Source organism: Eutrema salsugineum, unplaced genomic scaffold, assembly GCF_000478725.1.
Source record: "Eutrema salsugineum unplaced genomic scaffold, Eutsalg1_0 scaffold_12, whole genome shotgun sequence".
Classification (NCBI taxonomy): domain Eukaryota; kingdom Viridiplantae; phylum Streptophyta; class Magnoliopsida; order Brassicales; family Brassicaceae; genus Eutrema; species Eutrema salsugineum.
In genome coordinates this window covers 4,851,331-4,871,139 of record NW_006256895.1, presented here as the reverse complement: position 1 = coordinate 4,871,139, position 19,809 = coordinate 4,851,331, and the positions used below count along the sequence as shown (strand labels likewise).

At 41.5% G+C, this 19,809-nt stretch overlaps 3 non-coding genes across 3 annotated transcripts; all 3 read right to left on the bottom strand.

The window, feature by feature from the left end:
* Positions 1-1,664: 1,664 nt before the first annotated feature.
* On the bottom strand, positions 1,665-1,771 carry LOC112089521. Its single transcript, XR_002901159.1, has one exon. It is a non-coding gene; the product is annotated as a small nucleolar RNA R71 (small nucleolar RNA).
* Positions 1,772-15,263: 13,492 nt separating this feature from the next.
* On the bottom strand, positions 15,264-15,372 carry LOC112089482. Its single transcript, XR_002901120.1, has one exon. It is a non-coding gene; the product is annotated as a small nucleolar RNA R71 (small nucleolar RNA).
* Positions 15,373-19,207: 3,835 nt separating this feature from the next.
* LOC112089533 lies at positions 19,208-19,314 on the bottom strand. Its single transcript, XR_002901171.1, has one exon. It is a non-coding gene; the product is annotated as a small nucleolar RNA R71 (small nucleolar RNA).
* Positions 19,315-19,809: the final 495 nt, after the last annotated feature.

Sequence of the window (19,809 nt, the reverse complement as noted above, 5' to 3'; positions counted from 1 at the left end):
CTTTTAAGCTTCTAGGTGTGTAGATTAGGGTGCTTAGATGTTTGATTTATAATGTTTAGGGGCTAGATTCTCATTTCATTTCCTTAGTTAGCTGTTCCTAATGCTAGATCTTTGCATATCACTCTGGTCTAGAGCTTAGGCAAATCTCCACCCACAAGGTGTTTGATGAAATGCCTGAATGAAAGCTAACTAAGGGTTTATGCATTAATGCCATGGGAATGTTTGTTAATTGCATAAATGACATATTAGAACTGTTTCTTAATGCTCATTAGTTCATATTTCACAAAAGGGAATTTGGTTTGAAAGTGGATTAGTATAGAGATTAATGCCTTCATGAAAGGATTAGTCTATATTAGAGTTCTAAGTTGAAATGTTTGAGATCATGTGATTGCTTGCTATGTCTTTCTGTGTAAGATTCAGTCTTCTTGGTTGAGAGATTGTTTGGTCACTTATTAGGCTTGATGCATTATGCTTGTTGATTGCTTGATTATATCTTATGGTTGTTAGACTTGATTAAGTGATTAGCAAAGGGATTATTGTCATGGGAATGAATTAATCTGCTTTTGAAGTCTAGACTAAAGAGTAACTTGCATTGCATTATTGTTCTTAGCATCATGAATTGATATCTACAGCACCCTAATAAATGATCACATCTTGACTTTTAGCTTTTATCATTTGCTTAATCATCATCACTTTGTTTTGTTTGCTTGCTTTGTTTAGTTCATTCATCATAGCTTGCTTGTTTCTTGTTTATGTTTTCACTTGTTACTTGTCACCAAACCTTTCTTATTTAACTTGACTTAAGAACTTGTCACATAAACTAGTGCTTAACTACCACACATTTGGATTGATACCCTTTGTACTGCAAGTGACATAAGGTATTGATAACCCATCTAAGACCTGAAAAATCTTAGTTATCAATTGGCGCCGTTGCCATATTGTGTGGGGATTGTTAGCATTAGTTTCTGATATAGCTTTTGAGATCAAGTTTATTTTGTTTTACTGATCACCTTTCAAGCTCTGTCTTTGTTTTCAGGTTTATGATCACAAGAAGCCAAGCCAGAAGACAAAGAGAAAGAGCTGTTCACTTGGAGAGGTTAGAAATGAATCAGCAAGTTGGGAATGAGCATCAGGCTCAAGAAGCTGATCACGGTCAAAGAGCTGGTAATGGGATTGGAATTCAAGATCAACAGGCTCAGGTCCATCAGGGACATGCTCATGGTAACCAGAACCAAGACCTACCTCAAGTTAACCAGCCACAACCCTTACCCAACCCACCCATACGTCATCAGCCTGAACCAGTCTTTGTTGGTGAGAATGACCGAGCTTATGCACACCAGTATGGAGCAGGAATCAGGCCACCTCCAGTCCAAAACAACAACTTTGAGGTGAAGGCCTCTTTGATCAATATGGTTCAGAATCAGAAGTTCCATGGCTTACCTATGGAGGATCCCTTGGAGCATCTAGATCAGTTTGACAGAGTTTGTGATCTCACTAAGATCAATGGGGTATTTGAAGACAGCTTCAAACTGAGATTGTTCCCATTCAGCCTTGGAGATAAGGCACATCAGTGGGAAAAGAACCTCCCAAGAGGATCCATCCACACATGGGAGCAATGCAAAATTGCCTTTCTATACAAGTTCTTCTCAAGCTCAAGGACTGCAAAGCTAAGGAACCAGATTTCCAGCTTCACTCAACATTCTAATGAGACCTTTGGAGAAGCTTTGGACAGGTTTAGAAGATACACAAACAAGTGTCCACATCATGGCTTTTCAGAAGCCTCTCTCCTTAGCACTTTGTATAGAGGAGCTGTTCCTAAGATCAGGATTCAGTTGGACACAACATCAAATTGAAATTTCTTGGCAAAAGAAATCAATGCAGCTATGGAACTTGTTCAGAACTTAGAAATGAGCCAAGACACTTATGGGGAAGATTATGATAGAAGCTATAGAGGAGAAGATTCTGGTAGACACCAAGGACTGGAAGAGAAGTTTAAAGTGCAGAATATAAAGCTTGACAGAGCCCTAGCTGCCACTCAAAAGCCTATACACTATGTGAGTGAGGAGAAGAGATGCTTCACAAATATCAATGAAGAGGGTCTCACTCAAGAGGAGTTGCACTTCTGATGAGTACATCAAGTCATCATCAGACCTAAAGCAAGGAATCAAGGAACAAGGAGATGAGAACATGGAGCCAAGACAAGCTAAGGAGACATGTGAGCTTTGTTCAGCACAAATGAAGACCAATACTGACCGTTCCAGCTCAACAAACATTTGGGATATTTACTCATCACGTCTAGAGCAAACCACGAAGAAGAATCATCCCAAAAGCTTTCCACATGAAGAAGATATTGAAGATACACTCAGGCAGATCTTCAAAGGATCCGATGGAGACATACGACCACTTATTGAATCCCTCCAACCAGACCAGAAGGATTTAATACATGAAACCACTTTCTATGCAATCTGGATCCAGTATAGGCACGCGGGGAATTGGAATCAGTCCAATTGGAGTTCAGACATAAGAGTTATTCAGCTTACAAACCGGGTTATCTCCAACAAACCCGATTTGGACATTTGCGCCTTGATCAAAGGATTCCGACCAAAAAAGGACGAAACAAGATATGAAACGGCTTTTTTTGGATTCTTCATTCATCATAGAATCCAGGAGAACTAGAATCATACCGAGACCGGTTTTGGTTGGAAAGTTATTCAATTTCTAAACCAGAAGATTTCCGGTTTGCCTTATTTGGAACCTTTCGGGTTTTGGAGGCTTCAAACATATCAGTGGCGCCCAGGAGACTCTGAGTTACTTCTAGAAGCTTTCTAGAACATCCTAAGGTGCACCAACACGCATTGGATCAGGCGGATCCAATTAAGTTCTCAATTAAGCCAACCGGAGCCATTTATGGCAAGTATGAGAGTCAACCGGTTTAATTCAACACAGAACCAACTTTGGCGACCAGGAGACTTCATTTACCAATCAGAGGGTCCAAATATTGTCCCACCATGCACCAGAACTCACAGGATCAGGCGGATCCTTCTGCAACTTCACTTGCCATATATAGATGCATTCACACTTGGAGCCATATCTCTCCAACAGCTCTTTTCCTTTGAATGCTACGACTTGGGAGTATTTTATGAAGATAATAATGTTCCAGAGAAGATAAATTATCCCCTAAAACTGTCCAGATACAAAGGCATCATCACATTTTCATATTTGGTCGAAATTCACTCATTTAGAGCCTAACGGCTAGTTTTCGATTAGCTTTGATTTGTTTCTTTGTCTTTAGCATTTTAGAACGTGTAAGAGCATTATATAAGCTCCTCTTAGTCCATTGTAAAAACTCACCTTTCAATCCAGAAATATACTAGGTATTCTTGTTTTCTTTCAAAGTGTTTCTTTGCAAAGATTGTTCTTTTTTTTTTTCTTTAGAATTAAGTGTGTGATTCACTTAGCTCTATAGAAGCTGCGACCTAGCTTGTTTGTGAGATTCAAACAATCTATTTCGTTCACAGATTGAGAGAGTCAGTCACCATCGATTGAGAGAGTCAATCAAATCCACCACCTTCTATCCCACCATCATATCCACTTCTGCAAAGCTTGTTGTCTTTGACAACCTTGTGAATTATAAGACTTGGTGTGATTCCAATCTTATATCAACTTCATTGGGAATCAAAACAAGTTCAATGGTTACAACAACTTCAACAAACACCAGAACTTGTCCTATAGGAGCAACAATGTGGCCAACTCCCAAGACCAAATATACACTCCTCAAAGCTTTGTTCAACAGAATCAGTACCAAGGTAACTCCCAAGGTCAACAGGGTTTTCAGCAACCAGCGGTTCAGAATTAAGGGAATAGCTTCAATAACCAACTCAGCTTCCAGCAACAAAGGCCACCACCTCCTGGTTTTACCCCACCACCTGTTCAACAAAGTCCTGATTTCAATGTTGTTCTCCAACTGCTCTTACTAGGACCACAAAAGATGGTATCTGACCTGGAGACACTTGGCGCTGAACTAAAAGCTATTAAAAAGAACAAGGGCATCTGCACTTTTAAACCACAAGTCTCTCTTCCTGGTAAAGCTCTTCAAAACTCAAAGATTACTGCAATGCCATCCACTGCAATGATGACCATTCAGCTGCTGTGCAAGAAATAGAAGACCTTCTCTATGGTCAAGTCTCTAGTGAACCTGCACAAACTTATGTGGATGAGAATGCCATTATAGAGGATTTCATGGGCTTCTTACATGAACTCAATGAGGACATTGAGAGCAAAAGTGTGGGGGCAGCCGGTTCAGTTTTTTCTGTTCAGCAAGGGAATGATTCAGTGTCTATTGAAACAAAGGAGCTGTCAACTGATCAAGCAATGCCAACAGATAGTGCCTCCACCTCTGAATCAACTCAGATGAAGCCCACCTCCCTCCCAAAACTAGGCAACCCAGGGAAGTTCACCATCTCTTGCACTCTTGGCAACTTTAAAGTGGAGAATGCTTTGTGTGATTCAGGCTCAAGTGTTAGTATAATGTCTAAAGACATGATGGAGAAGCTAAAGGTCAAGTCTATAACTTCCTACCCTTCTTCTATCACCTTTGGAGATTCCTACTCCAATAAACCATATGGGTTTTTGTAAAATTATCCACTACAGGTTGGTGAATGCATAATTCCCACTGATTTTGTGATCATGAAGATGAAGAAGACCAAATAACTCCCCCTATTGCTTGGAACTTCAGTTCTCAACACCACTGGTGCAATGATTGACTTTGATACTCAAAGAGTGGTGCCTTCAAAGGTGGATAAGGATGTCTTTTACCCTGTCACACCCCCTTTGGCTGAATTTTGTGGATCAGTTGTTCAAGAGATAGAACCCCCTAAGGTACTTGAGATGAAGTATGTGGGAACTGCTGGAATTCTAGGTGGATCCCAATCTCTCTCAGCTGTGGAAATGGAAAAAGAACCTCACACCAACTGTCTACAAGGATGGGACTGAACAGCCATTGATCAGAGAAGAAGACATCTTGCTCTCATGGTCTCCTACACTTAGTGATCTAAGGATGATTAACACTAAAAGTGATGGCTCAGCATTAGAAGACAAGAGTATTAAACCTGATCTTTCTTCTCAAGACTTTGATCTCAGTCCTTGGGCTGATGATGATGGATCTCTGAAGTATAAGCTGGATTCCAATGGGAAGCCAGGTCTGTTTGCTGAAGTGAGGGCATGTCTCACAAAAGCCATCTTTGATAAAGACCCATATGGTATTCAAGAGCTGGTGGACAAAGGTCTCAAGATGGGATCTCAAGGACAAGGGTCTAATGGTTCCCAAAGGCAGCAAACCAACTCAGATTTCTTGCTCAGGACCATTGAAGTGCTGAAAAGCATCAGTGCTCAACCTCACCCCATCTAAAAACAGGTTTTTCAAAGTCAAACTTAGTGACTTTAAACAAAGTGCTCTTGGGAGACACCCCAAACTTATCCTTTGTAAATATTATTTTTAATGCTTTCTTTTGCTGTTTTTAGGATGTTTTGATGTGTTTTGTGGAGTGTGTTCATGTTACAGATGACCTGGTGTTCTTTAGCCTCAAGGAATGGTGGACAAGATGCAAGGAAATGCAAAATTTGGCTAAGTTCACAGTTTTGCCACGACCATGAATCACTGCTTGACCCAGGCGTGGCATGAGGTTTTTTCTTGGATGACAACCTTTGGTGATTGCCATGGGGAGATTGCCACGCCCAGAATTGAACCGTGGCAAGTTGAATTTTGAATAGACCACCATTCAGATTTTGCCACGAGAGGAATGCCACAGGTAGATTCAAGGCGTGGCAACATGTTTTAAGGCAGCAGAACCTTCGGCTTTTGCCATGGTCTCTTTGCCACGGTCACATGCAAGCCGTGGCAATGTGTTAGAGGAAGAACAATAGAATGCCACGGGCTGTCCAGAGGAGATTCCAGACGGTGGCAACAGGGGGTGGCAAGAGGAACAATGCACAAAAACGAGCTCCAACCCTCACTACAAGCACGTTCAGATCAGTGCAAGGAACAGCATGAAAACTAGGACACCTCCAGTGATGTTTAGCCTCCTGAGATTCACAATTCCACTACTCCCTTCCATCAAAAACAAATCTGGTAACACTCCAAACTCCTTGTACATATGCATCTAGTTCTTTATTTCTCATTTTGCATCTTTCTTGCTTTTGCCTTTCACTCCTCTCTTATGCTTTTATAACACAAGGGACTGTGTTATTTAAGTGTGGGGGAGGGGTTTTGTGTTTACTAATCATGTTTTCTCTTGTTCTTATTTTGATTTGCATCTTGAATCTGGATCTATGTGCATATAAAAACCAAAACAATCGAAAAATCAAAAATTTTCACAAAAAATGATCATGTAGTTGCATTCACATTTTTTTAGGATTGAGTCTAGTTTGCATCATATAGGTTGCATCTTGCAGGGAGTAATGATAGGTTTTCCTAGAGAGTACACCACTTTGAGAATTTTGATTAAATATGCTTGTGAATCTTTTTCTGTGCTTGCAAAGTCTGAAACGATCTGAATCTGAGAAGCAAGTTTGAATTGAATTCAACTCTAATTAAGTGAGAACCTTGAACTTCACTTGAAAATATCTTGTGATGTATTGTTTGAATAAGCTTGTGGATACCGACATACATACTTGAGTTAGAACCATTGTTTTTACCGCCCTTTTTCCTTAGCTCAGGTAGCTAAATCCGCATCATGGATCAGTTCCCTCACCTTGAACCCATCCTTCTTTCAAGCCAATGTTTGTGTGTGAATTGAAAGGCCACCTTGGATCAAACTTAGCAGAAAGTGTTAGGTTTAGAGCGACAAGGGCAGGTCTCATTGAGTGCTGTGTTCCAACATCAAGGAACTGAGAGTGTTGGCGAGGAATAAGTGTCGGGGAAAAGACTTGTTGGTGAGTGGAAAAAGGTGAGATAAGTGGAAAAGAGAAAGTGGAAATAGCTAGGGGAATGAAAGAAAAAGAAATCAGTCTTGGAGTATTGAGTTAAAGAAAGTGAACTATGGTGTCTTGAAAAGAAAGAGTATAGCCTCTAAGTAAAAGGAAAAGAAAAAAAGCCAAAGAGCTCAAATGTTTTGAAAAGAAAGAAAAAGAGGCTAGAGGTTGCAAAAGAAAAAGAGTTGTGTAAAGTTTGGACTCCAAGACTTGAGAGTGAAAATGAAAAGTAAGTCCCCTAGTGAGAGGAAATAAGTGTGAAAGTGAGGTTCTTGAGAGAGTGAGCAAGTGAGAAAGCTTTGAGTAGAGTGTGGGGTGTGATGAGTCTTTGCCCTTGTATGCATAGGTTGCTTTTTACCTTTAGCATTCTGCCAAAGTTTGATCATTCATAGAGAGATCCCTTTGCTGCATTAAACCCTCTTGAACACTGATGAGATCATTTTAATCTCATAGCCTCTCCATAGCCATGCCAGCTTGTTTAAACATTGCATCATTATGATTAAAGCTTAATGAATGTGAAAGAGTTGAGAGAGAGAAGAACTTGTGGAGATTCCTTGTTGAGTTGATATATATATCTGAATATGGCTTTGCATTGCATAATTGAGCATGAACTTGAATTCTCATTGTGATCACTTCTCTCAAAAAGGAAATATGAACTCCCAATGCATTCAACCTCTCTCTCTCATTTGTTCTTTTTGCTTGAGGACAAGCAAAGGATAAGTGTGGGGGAGTTGATATATTCATAAATTGCATCATTTAATGTACATATTCTAGTCCAAATCATGTCTCATTTGCATGCATTTTAGGTCTTTAGACATTGTTTTATGAATTAGGAGATTGCATTATGTCCAAGAGAGTTTTGCATGTTTTGGAGTGTTAAACAGGTGCTTTTGGAGTTTATTTGGAGTGGAGGATGTGATTCAGATGAAGAAATGGAATTGAAATTATCAAAAATGGTGAAAAGGAGCAATTTTGGGTTTCTCGGCAAAATGATGTACTGATGGCCGAAGATTCTCGGCCAAAATCCTTCCTGCGGGTAGCTCTCTCGGCCAAAAACACGTACCGCGGTCAAGTTTCTCGGCCAAAAATCCCGGGTGCAGATACATTTCCGAAATTGCGTCACCGGAAGATCTTTCTGGCAGATACATTTCCGAAAAGGTGAGATGAGTGGAAAAGAGAAAGTGGAAATAGCTAGGGGAATGAAAGAAAAAGAAATCAGTCTTGGAGTTTTGAGTTAAAGAAAGTGAGCTATGGTGTCTTGAAAAGAAAGAGTCTAGCCTCTAAGTAAAAGGAAAAGAAAAGAAGCCAAAGAGCTCAAATGTTTTGAAAAGAAAGAAAAAGAGGCTAGAGGTTGCAAAAGAAAAAGAGCTGTGTAAAGTTTGAAATCCAAGACTTGAGAGTGAAAATGAAAAGTAAGTCCCCTAGTGAGAGGAAAATAAGTGTGAAAAGTGAGGTTCTTGAGAGAGTGAGCAAGTGAGAAAGCTTTGAGTAGAGTGTGGGGTGTGATGAGTCTTTGCCCTTGTATGCATAGGTTGCTTTTTACCTTTAGCATTCTGCCAAAGTTTGATCATTCATAGAGAGATCCCTTTGCTGCATTAAACCCTCTTGAACACTGATGAGATCATTTTAATCTCATAGCCTCTCCCTAGCCATGCCAGCTTGTTTAAACATTGCATCATTATGATAAAAGCTTAATGAATGTGAAAGAGTTGAGAGAGAGAAGAACTTGTGGAGATTCCTTGTAGAGTTGATATATATCTGAGTATGGCTTTGCATTGCATAATTGAGCATGAACTTGAATTCTCATTGTGATCAGTTGTCTCAAAAAGGAAATATGAACTCCCAATGCATTCAACCTCTCTCTCTCATTTGTTCTTTTTTCTTGATATATTCATATATTCATAAGTGTGGGGAAGTTGATATATTCATAAATTGCATCATTTAATGTACATATTCTAGTCCAACTCATGTCTCATTTGGATGCATTTTAGGTCTTTAGGCATTGTTTTAGGACTTAGGAGATTTCATTAGGTCCAAGAGAGTTTTGCATGTTTTGGAGTGTTAAACAAGTGCTTTTGGAGTTTATTTGGAGTGGAGGATGTGATTCAGATGAAGAAATGGAGTTGAAATTATCAAAAATGGTGAAAAGGAGCAATTCTGGGTTTCTCAGCAAAATGATGTACGGCCGAAGATTCTCGGCCAAAATCCTTCCCGCGGGTAGCTCTCTCGGCCAAAAACACGTACCGCGGTCAAGTCTCTCGGCCAAAAATTCCGGATGCAGATACATTTCCGAAATCGCGTCACCGGAAGTTCTTGCCGGCCGATTCAGCTTACAGGGTCTACAGAAAAGTTGGAGATAATTGAATCTCGAACCCAGGACAGGTTGAATCAGGGCATTTGGAGCACTGAGCAGAAAGATACGGTCACCGGAAGACAGACCTCTCTCGGATCGATTCCGGAGCAATCCGATACTCCTGAATGATCGCTTGTCCGGGGAACCTTCCGTTCCGATTCAGTTGTCGGGTGCTGCATCCAATTTGGAGAAGATTGGATCATGTTTCCAGACAAGGTAAAATCATACGATTTAGAGGCGTGAATAGAGAGTTAAGCTCACCGGAAGGCACGCCTGTCTCGCTGCCATTTTAGACCGACCCGATGAGCTCCAAAGATTGCGAAGGACAATGCATTTCAAGACCGATTCAGTCTACAGATCCTTCATCAAGAGCGTGGATAGAGACACACATATCCTTCGAGCACCAAGAGCGTGGAAATTGTGCTAAGTGTAAGGATGGCACGGTGGATTGCCACGGTCCACATCTGACCGTGGCACTTGATTGCAGTTCTTCGGGGTTTGATACGGTCTCCACACCATGGTATACAGTTGACCGTGGCAAGACAACACTTGGGATCCTTCAGAGCTTCGGGACTTGACACGGCTATGCATCACGACCAAAGGGAACCCGTGGCACCGAGATTCATCCAAGAACAGAAGCTTCGGGACCTTACACGGACACTTTCCATGGCTTGACCAAGAGCTGCTAGACGGTGGCAAACCTCATCTTTACCCACCAAAGCCGGGTCAGTACCCGGTTTGTTCCGGGCTGACCCGGTCCATAGCACTTAGTATAAATACTTTTTTGGGAAAAAACCCTAAGGGAACATCTTATCTTCTACTTAGTTTTTTCTCTAGTTTTCTTTCCTTTTTAGTGTAAAAACTTTTTAGATTAAGAGAGATCTGAAGGGATTTGATCATTCCAAAGCTGATTCTTATCATCTCATCATCTCATTTCTGCTTTTAATCATGATTAACATCATTTCTTGCAAAAGATTAGATGTGTTCTTCATGATTAGTGAGTAGTCATCTTTTAAGCTTCTAGGTGTGTAGATTAGGGTGCTTAGATGTTTGATTTATAATGTTTAGGGGCTAGATTCTCATTTCATTTCCTTAGTTAGCTGTTCCTAATGCTAGATCTTTGCACATCACTCTGGTCTAGAGCTTAGGCAAATCTCCACCCACAAGGTGTTTGATGAAATGCCTGAATGAAAGCTAACTAAGGGTTTATGCATTAATGCCATGGGAATGTTTGTTAATTGCATAAATGACATATTAGAACTGTTTCTTAATGCTCATTAGTTCATATTTCACAAATGGGAATTTGGTTTGAAAGTGGATTAGTATAGAGATTAATGCCTTCATGAAAGGATTAGTCTATATTAGAGTTCTAAGTTGAAATGTTTGAGATCATGTGATTGCTTGCTATGTCTTTCTGTGTAAGATTCAGTCTTCTTGGTTGAGAGATTGTTTGGTCACTTATTAGGCTTGATGCATTATGCTTGTTGATTGCTTGATTATATCTTATGGTTGTTAGACTTGATTAAGTGATTAGCAAAGGGATTATTGTCATGGGAATGAATTAATCTGCTTTTGAAGTCTAGACTAAAGAGTAACTTGCATTGCATTATTGTTCTTAGCATCATGAATTGATATCTACAGCACCCTAATAAATGATCACATCTTGACTTTTAGCTTTTATCATTTGCTTAATCATCATCACTTTGTTTTGTTTGCTTGCTTTGTTTAGTTCATTCATCATAGCTTGCTTGTTTCTTGTTTATGTTTTCACTTGTTACTTGTCACCAAACCTTTCTTATTTAACTTGACTTAAGAACTTGTCACATAAACTAGTGCCTAACTACCACACATTTGGATTGATACCCTTTGTACTGCAAGTGACATAAGGGATTGATAACCCATCTAAGACCTGAAAAACCTTAGTTATCATACATTGGCAAGGAGATAAACCCGAGAGTGGACTATGCAAGACGTTTTAAGAAGCTGAACATCAAACCCACGCCTTGCATTGATTATCATACACTTGAGATGCTTGGAATCTGAGAAGATGTAATCTGGTACATCGATGCACTTAAGCTGAGAACCTACATGGAGCTGAACCTTCCGACTTATCATGAGCTAGTCCGCGAGTTCTTTAGCAACTATTACACTCCACCACACGAAGAGGAGGAACCCTAGAGCATCAGATGGCATCTTGTCATTCTCTATCCGCGGACAGCCTTACTCGCTCACCATTTCTGAACTTTGTGAGGCTCTTAAGCTTCCATACACCGATGGCATTTACCTTGAAGATGAACCCGATTTTAACTTGTTGAGAGAGATGGGTCATGGAGTCTATGATAGCGGGAGATCCAAGTCAGCCCTTCTTACTCATCCAGCAGTGAGAGTTGTGCACAAACTCTTAGCACACACGATTTTCTCTAGAGCCAACATGGGATGTGTTTTGAAGACCGAGCTCATTACACTTCAGATGCCATTTATGGACGACCCACGACTTTCCTGTTTTGCCTGGATCATAGCACAGAACATGGTAAAGGTGAAGCATGATTTACATGGTTGCGAGGACGCTACTCCAGCTTACGGGAGCGCTATTACAGTGATACTACAGGCTGTAGGATTCGATTTCTCATCTGATGATCCACTTCCCGATGTCTGGTATGACCTACTTTATCTCTCTCGCGATCACACTATCTCTCGTGCCGCTTTCGATCCAGACAGGTTTGGTTACAAGTATTTGATATGTTCATAATTTGCATCATTTAGGTTGCATAAATCATTCCAAATCATGTTTTATTTCATGCATTTTAGGTCCTTAGGGTTTGTTTTAGAACTTAGGAGATGCATTAGGTCCCAATGAGTCTTTGCATGTTTTGAGTGTCTATCAGGTGAATATGGAACTGAAAAGATGAGTCCAGGAGGTGGAATGGTGAGCAAAGCTTGAAAAAGTGGAAAAATCAGGTCTTGGGAGATTATCGGCCATTCTCGCTGGCCAGGAAGGTTTTACCGGCCATTTTCATGTACCGCGGGAAGCTTTACCGGCCATTTTCACGTACCGCGAATGAAGTGTATCGGCCAAAATCTCCGGGTGTGAACGAGTCTCAGAAATCGCCCGTCCGGGGAGCCTTCCGGTCCGATTCAGACGGCGGGTCCTTCATAGAAGTTGGAGAAAATTGGAGCACGGTCTCATAGCAATTGGAATCGTGGAATTCGGACGCGTGAGCAGAGAGATAAGCTCGTCGGAAGAAACCCCTGTCTCGCAGGTATTCCGGACCGAGCAGATCAGTTCTGAAGGATGCGAAGGACGGTGCACTTCCAGACCGATTCAGTTTCCGCGGCCTTCATGAGAATCAGAGACATTTGAGTCTTCTTTCCAGAACAACCGAGATCAGTCAATTCGGAGCTTTGAGCAGAAAGATACGGTCTCCGGAATGGACACATGTCTAGACGCTTCTCTCTGGTCGTGTAAATGCACTTCAAAGATGTTCCCTCCAGGAAACCTTACACTTCCCAAGCACTGAAACTTCCTTCATCAAAGTTGGAGATAAATGAGTCCTCTGTCTTCTGAAACCGGAATCACTCAATTCGGACAGGTCTCCAGGAAGTTACACTCTCCGGAATGCGAGATGGTCCAGACAGCCCAGGATGACTAAGTTAAACATGCCACGGTATGAAGCTTGGCCGTGGCAACATCTTGCAACCTTCGGCGATTGGCACGAGCTGAATGCCACGATCTAGGACTTGACCGTGGCAAATGAACAAGAGGCTGGAGATAACTTCTGCACAGTTTCGGCTTTTGACACGATCTCAATGCCACGGCCTGAGACTTGGCCGTGGCAAGCATATACTTGGCTGGGAAGGTACTCACATGCATGCGAGTTTTGGCACGGTGTGAATGCCACGGTCTGGAGGCTTGACCGTGGCAACCTCTACACATCTTCGGCGTTTGACACGGCTAACTTGCCACGAGTCCCAGATGAAGCTTGATCAGACCGCGGCAACAAAAGGAACCAAGAACACAAGTAAAAACTTTGACACGGTCAGGAATGCCACGGTCACACCAAGGATGCACCAGACCGTGGCAAACCCTTCTTTGCCCATCAAGGCCGGGTCAGTACCCGGTTTGTTCCGGGTTGACCCGGTTCGCCCAAGCTTCTTTTATAAGGTTTTTAGACCTAATTTGTGGAGGAATTGAATCTACTTTTAGTCTTTTTTTCCCCCTTTTGTGAAAAACCACTTAATACACTTTGTTTTAGAGAGTTTAAATCGATTTGCAGTTTCTTTCCATCTTGTTCATCATTTCTATTCATCAAAATCAACTTCTAATCATGATTAACAACACATTTTGCAAAGGATCTAGTGTGTTGATCATGATTAGTGAGTAGTTACCTTAATGAGATTCTAGATGTGTAGGTTAGGGAGCTAAAGTGTTAGATTAGGAGTGCTTAGGGCTAGATTCATTGGTTCATTTCTCTAAACAACTGTTCTCTATGCTAGATCCTTGATAATCACTTGAAATCTAGATTCTGGGAATTTCATGCACCAAAAGTGTTTGATGAAATTCCTGAAAGAGTTGTGTTAGAGGTTTAAGTAATTTTTCATCATGGGAATGATTTGTTAAATGCTTGAATGATCATTGAGAACTGTTTATTAATGCATATTGATTCATATTTCACAAATGGGAATTTGGTTTGAAAATGGATTAGTATAGGGGTTAATTCCTTCATGAGAGGATTAACCTAGATTAGAGTTCTTAATCACTTGAATCATGTCTCATCATTGTCATTAGCATTTCTAGTTTAACACTAAAGCACCCTAACCAACTATCATGTCTAGAATCTCATGCCTCCATCATATCTTATTCACACCATTTGTCATTGTCATTAGTCTTTAATCCTGTTTATGTTTATATTTGTCTCTAGATTAATCAAAACCCACTCTTGTTTGCTTGAATTAAGAACTTGATCATATAGCTTAGTGTCTAACACCACATCTGGATTGATAAACCTCTTTGTGCTACATTGACAAGGGGATTGATAGCCCTGAGACCCTAGAAAGTCTTGTCTATCAATTGGCGCCGTTGCCAAATTGTGGTTTGATTAGCATTAAGCTCTGATCTGTTCTTGAGATCAAGTGCTTACTTTCTTGTTTTTACTGATTCCTTTCAAGTTCTGTTTGTGATTTCAGGTGTATGAACACCAGGTCTAGATCAAGAAGCTGTGGTCCTCCTTTTCCTCTAAACGACAACATCAACCTTTTGGTACCAAGGAGGAGAAGAGACAGACGTGGTAGACAAATTGATCAGACTGAGATGGCAGAACAAGGAGATCACGTGGTAGATATAGAACAACCAGTTCAGGAGCAACAGGCTCAAGGTCATGGAGCTGGTATTGGAGTTGGTCAAGGGCTTCACCAGGGTAATGTTCAGCAGGAACAGGTGCACCATCAACAAGCTTATGTCCACCAGGGACAAGCCCAAGCTCATCAACAGAGGCATCAGGCCAATGTTCAGCAAAGACACCAGGTGCACCACCAACCCCACCATTTCCAACCACAGCAAAGAAGATATGAGCAACCCCAAGTCTATGTTGGAGAGAATGACAGGGCCAATGCTCATCAGTATGGAGCTGGTATTCAGGCACCACCTGTGCAAAACAACAACTTTGAAGTGAAGGCATCTTTGCTGAATATGGTCCAGAACTCAAAGTTCCATGGGTTAGCAATGGAAGATCCATTGGAACACCTGGACCAGTTTGATAAGGTGTGTGATCTGACCAAGATAAATGGAGTTTCAGAAGACAGCTTTAAGCTAAGACTATTCCCATTCAGTCTTGGTGACAAAGCTCATCAATGGGAGAAAAATCTTCCAAGAGGCTCCATTCAAACCTGGGAGCAATGCAAGCAAGCCTTCTTATCTAAGTTCTTCTCCACCTCAAGAACTGCAAAACTGAGGAACCAAATCTCCAGCTTCACTCAGCACAGCAATGAAAGTTTTGGTGAAGCATATGAGAGAGATTCAGGAGCTACACAAACCAATGCCCACACCATGGGTTTAGTGAAGCTTCTCTCCTCAGCACACTCTATAGAGGAGCTCTTCCCAAGATTAGAAACCAACTGGATACTGCTTCAAATGGGAACTTCCTGGGTAAAGAGATACATGCTGCTTTAGAGCTAGTGGAGAACTTAGCATTGAGCAATGACACTTATGGTGAAGACTATGACAGGTCAAATAGGAATGAAGGTTCAAGCTCAGAACAGAGGCTCACCAGAGAAGTAAAGGAATTGAGAAGTGGATTAGACAAGTTGAAGCTGGTAACTCACAAGCCAATGCATTTTGTTGGAGAGTATGAGGAACCATCTCAAGTCTTTTGATATATTCATAAATTGCATCATTTAATGTACATATTCTAGTCAAAATCATGTCTCATTTGCATGCATTTTAGGTCTTTAGGCATTGTTTTAGGACTTAGGAGATTGCATTAGGTCCAAGAGAGTTTTGCATGTTTTGGAGTGTTAAACAGGTGCTTTTGGAGCCAATTTGGAGTGGATGATGTGATTCAGATGAAGAAATGGAGTTGGAATGATCAAAAATGGTGAAAAGGAGCGATTTTGGGTTTCTCGGCAAAATGGTGTACTGAAGGTCGAAGGTTCTCGACCAAAATCCTTCCCGCGGGTAGCTTTCTCGGCCAAAAACACGTACCGCGGTCAAGTCTCTCGGCCAAAATCTCCGGGTGCAGACACGTTTCCGAAATCGCCTGTCCGGGGAACCTTCCGGTCAGATTTAGCTGTCGGAGTCTTCATAAAAGTTGGAGATAATTGAGTCAAGAGTTCATAACAGTTGGAATCAAGGAATTTGGACCACGGAGCTGAAAGATATTGTAATCGTAAGACGAACAGGTCTCGCACTCATTCCAGAGCAATCCGATATTCCTGAATGATCGCCTGTCTGGGGAACCTTCCGGTCCGATTCAGATGTCGGGTGCTTCATAGAGGTTGGAGAGGATTGGATTACGGTCTCATAGAAAGTGGAATCGTGGAATTCGGACGCGTGAGCAGAGAGTTAAGCTCGTCGGAAGGAACCCCTGTCTCGCAGCTGTTCCGGACCAAGCAGATCAGTTCTGAAGAATGCGAAGGACGGTGTACTTCCAGGCCGATTCAGTTTCCGGGGTCTTCATGATAATCAGAGACAATTGAGTCTTCTTTCCAGAACGTCCAAGATCATTCGATTCGGAGCTATGAGCAGGAAGATACGGTCTCCGGAATGGACACATGTCTAGACGCCTCTCTCTGGTCGTGTAAATGCACTGCAAAGATGTGCCCTCCAGGAAGCCTTCCACTTCCCAAGCACCGTGGCTTCCTTCACCAAAGTTGGGGATAAATGAGCCCTCTGTCATCTGCAACCAAAATCACTCAATTCGGACAATTATCTTAGAAGTTACACTCTCCGGAATACGAAGTGGTCCAAGCTGCTCTGAATGCTGCGAGATGGTCTTGCGACTTGGTTAACTCGCAAGCCAGAAGACGAATGCCTGGAAATTGATGCTGCGAGTTGAGAAGTGCGGGTAAGCTATCAATGGATGAGGTCTGAGGCTCCCGAGCAAGAAAATTGCTAAGTCCACAATACTGCGACTTGGGCATGCTACCTGGGAGACACTGGAACCAAGCCGCATGATCATTCGCAATTTACTCCGACTTGAGCCTGCGACCTGGGACTAGGGATGACCAAGTCGCACATATACATTCCCCAGAAACCTCCTTGGTCCTGCGAGTTGAAGAAGAAGAAGATTAAGCCGCAGCAAGACTCGCAAAACACTCCTACTTGGGCGTGCGGCTAAGACAAAGCGATTTAAGTCTCACAAGACAAGTTCTTCATTTACTGCGACTTGGGCGTGCTACCTGGGAGACACTGGACCAACCCGCAGTAATTCCACTTTACCCACTAAAGCCGGGTCAGGACCCGGTTTGTTCCGGGCTGACCCGGTTCATTAGCACTTAGTATATATAGCTTTTTGGAGAAAAACCCTAGGGAGGTTATCTTCTACTTAGTTTTCTCTCTAGTTTTCTTTCCTTTTGAGGGTAAAAACGTTTTTGATTAAGAGATATCTGAAGGGATTTGATCATTCCAAGTCTGTTTCTTATCATCTCATCATCTCATTTCTACTTCTAATCATGATTAACATCATCTCTTGCAAAAGATTAGATGTGTTCTTCATGATTAGTGAGTAATCATCTTTTAAACTTCTAGGTGTGTAGATGAGGGTGCTTAGATGTTTGATTGGTGATGTTTAGGGTTTAGATTCTCATTCCATTTCCTTAGTTAGTTGCTCCTAATGCCAGATTTCCTTGGGAAAGTGAAATCTGGGTTCATAGGCATTTCATGCACCAAAAGTGTTTGATGAAATGCCTGAATGAGCTAACTTAAGGGTTTATGCCTTTTTCATCATGGGAATGATTTGTTAAATGCATGAATGACTTATTAGAACTGTTTCTTAATGCTCATTGATTCATATTTCACAAATGATGATTTGGTTTGAAAGTGGATTAGTGTAGAGATTAATGCCTTCATGAGAGGATTAGTCTAGATTAGAGTTCTAAGTTGAAATGTTTGAGATCATGTGATTGCTTGTTATGTCTTTCTGTATAAGATTCAGTCTTCTTGGTTGAGAGATTGTTTGGTCACTTATTAGGCTTGATGCATTATGCTTGCTGATTGCTTGATTATATCTAATGGTTGTTAGACTTGATTAAGTGATTTGCAAAGGGATTATTGTCATGGGAATGAATTAATCTGATTAAGAAGCCTAGACTAAAGAGTAGCAAGTGTTGCATTATGTTCTTAGCATCATGATTCAATATCTAAAGCACCCTAATCAATGATCACATCTAGAGGTTTAGCTTTTATCATTTGCTTAATCACCATCATCTTGTTTTGTTTGCTTGCTTAGTTCATTAATCATAGCTTGTTTGTTTCTTGTTTTATGCTTTCTTGTTGCTGGTTTCACAAAACTCATCTTTGATTACTTGACTTAAGAACCTATCACATAAACTAGTGCCTAACTACCACACATATGGATTGACACCCCTTATACTACTTTGACAAGGGGATTGATAACCCATCTAAGGCTTTAAAAACCTTAGTTATCAATTGGCGCCGTTGCCATATTGTGTGGGGATTGTTAGCATTAGTTTCTGATATAGTTTTTGAGATCAAGTTTATTTTGTTTTACTGATCACCTTTCAAGCTCTGTCTTTGTTTTCAGGTTTATGATCACAAGAAGCCAAGCCAGAAGACAAAGAGAAAGAGCTGTTCACTTGGAGAGGTTAGGAATGAATCAGCAAGTTGGGAATGAGCATCAGGCTCAAGAAGCTGATCAAGGTCAAAGAGCTGGTAATGGGATTGGAATTCAGGCTCAACAGGCTCAGATCCATCAGGGACACGCTCAGGGTAACCAGAACCAAGACCGACCTCAGGTTAATCCACCACAGCCCCACCCAAACCCACCCATACGTCATCAGCCCCAACCAGTCTTTGTTGGTGAGAATGACCGAGCTTATGCACACCAGTATGGAGCAGGAATCAGGCCACCTCCTGTCCAAAACAACAACTTTGAGGTGAAGGCCTCTTTGATCAATATGGTTCAGAATCAGAAGTTCCATGGCTTACCTATGGAGGATCCCTTGGAGCATCTGGATCAGTTTGACAGAGTTTGTGATCTCACTAAGATCAATGGGGTATCTGAAGACAGTTTCAAACTGAGATTGTTCCCATTCAGCCTTGGAGATAAGGCACATCAGTGGGAAAAGAACCTCCCAAGAGGATCCATCCACACATGGGAGCAATGCAAGATTGCCTTTCTATCCAAGTTCTTCTCAAGCTCAAGGACTGCAAAGCTAAGGAACCAGATTTCCAGCTTCACTCAACATTCTAATGAGACCTTTGGAGAAGCTTTGGACAGGTTTAGAAGCTACACAAATAAGTGTCCACATCATGGCTTTCCAGAAGCCTCTCTCCTTAGCACTTTGTATAGAGGAACTGTTCCTAAGATCAGGATTCAGTTGGACACAGCATCAAATGGAAATTTCTTGGCAAAAGAAATCAATGCAGCTATGGAACTTGTTGAGAACTTAGCCATGAGCCAAGACACTTATGGGGAAGATTATGATAGAAGCTATAGAGGAGAAGATTCTGGTAGACACCAAGAGCTGGAAGAGAAGTTTAAAGTGTTGAATATAAAGCTTGACAAAGCCCTAGCTGCCACTCAAAAGCCTATACACTATGTGAGTGAGGAGAAGAGATGCTTCACAAATATCAATGAAGAGGGTCTCACTCAAGAGGAGTTGCACTTCATTGGAAATCAAAACAAGTTCAATGGTTACAACAACTTCAACAACCACCAGAACTTGTCCTATAGGAGCAACAATGTGGCCAACCCCCAAGACCAAATATACCCTCCTCAAAGCTTTGTTCAACAGAATCAGTACCAAGGTAA